The sequence below is a fragment of the Corapipo altera genome, unplaced genomic scaffold (assembly GCF_003945725.1).
Source record: "Corapipo altera isolate COAL_440 unplaced genomic scaffold, ASM394572v1 61029, whole genome shotgun sequence".
NCBI classification, from domain to species: domain Eukaryota; kingdom Metazoa; phylum Chordata; class Aves; order Passeriformes; family Pipridae; genus Corapipo; species Corapipo altera.
Genome location: NW_020885027.1, coordinates 124,270 through 125,683, shown reverse-complemented (window position 1 = coordinate 125,683; position 1,414 = coordinate 124,270).

Genomic DNA, 1,414 nt, shown 5'->3' with positions numbered 1-1,414 from the left:
AAGTAGGTAGGTTCCTTGTTCTGCAGTGAGCTTGAATAGGAAACCCCAATCACCCAGGGATCTTGGAAGTCAACACAAAGTGGTCTGAAGGCAAAAATTTTGGACTATCATCAGAGGAGGAGAAGGTGACGCGTGCTGAGGAGGCCCCACCATATAATCAGCTACTAGAAAATGAAAAGTGATACAGTCACTTTACTGACGGTTCCTGACATATTATAGGGACAAATCGAAAAAGGAAAGCTAATGTAGGAAGTCCTATGCCGCGAGTCATAGAAGCTGTTGAGGGACAAGGTGGATCAGGTCGGGTTGCAGAGCTGAAAGCCTTCCATTTGGCTTTAGATATCACTGAATGAGAGAAATGGCCACCGTTCTACCTCTACACTGCCTCGTGGATGGTAGCAAATGCTCTGTGGGGGTGGCCAGACCAATGAAAAAAGACCTTGGAAGAGCAGAGGGAAATCCATCTGGGCTGCTGAATTGTGGCAAGACATCTCTGCCCAGATAGAGAAGTTGGCTGTAAAAGTATGTCATGTAGATGCACATGTACCGAAGAGTCGGGCTACTGCAGAACATCACAACAATGGAAGGTGGATTGGGCTGCCAATATTAAAGTGTCTCAGGCAGATCTGGACTGGCAACATAAGGGTGAATTATTTCTGGCTCAATGGGCCCATGACACCTCAGGTCATCAGGGAAGAGATGGAACATAAAGATGGGCTTGTGATCAAGGGGTGGACTTAACCATAGACACTATCTCCCAGGTTATCCATAACTGCGAAACATGTGCTGCAATCAAGCAGGCCAAGCGGGTAAATTCTCTGTGGTATGGTGGATGATGGTCAAAATATAAATATGGGAAGGTTTGCAGATTGATTATATCATACTCCCACAAACCCACTAAAGTGAGTGCTATGTGCTGACAATGGGCCAATGGTAGAAGCAACCACTGGATGGCCGGAGACATACCCTGTGCCTCATGCCACTGCCTGGAACACCATCTTGGGCCTTGAAAAACAAGTCCTGTGTTGACATGGTACCCCAGAAAGAATTGAGTTGTACAACAGGACTCATTTCAAAAATAGCCTCATAGACACCTGGGCCAGAGAGCACAGTATTGTGTGAGTATATCATATTTCCTATCAGGCACCAGCCTCTGGGAAAATTGAATGGTACAATGGACTGTTGAAAACCACATTGAAAGCAAGGGGTGGTGGGACCATCAAACATTGGGATCTACATTTAGCAAAGGCCACCTGGTTAGTTCACACTAGAGGCTCTACCAATAGAGCTGGCCCTGCCCAATCAAAACCTCCATGTAACATAGAATCATAGAATCATAGAATCAACCAGGTTGGAAAAGACCTCTGAGATCATCAAGTCCAACCCTTGATCCAACACCATCGTGGTTATTAGA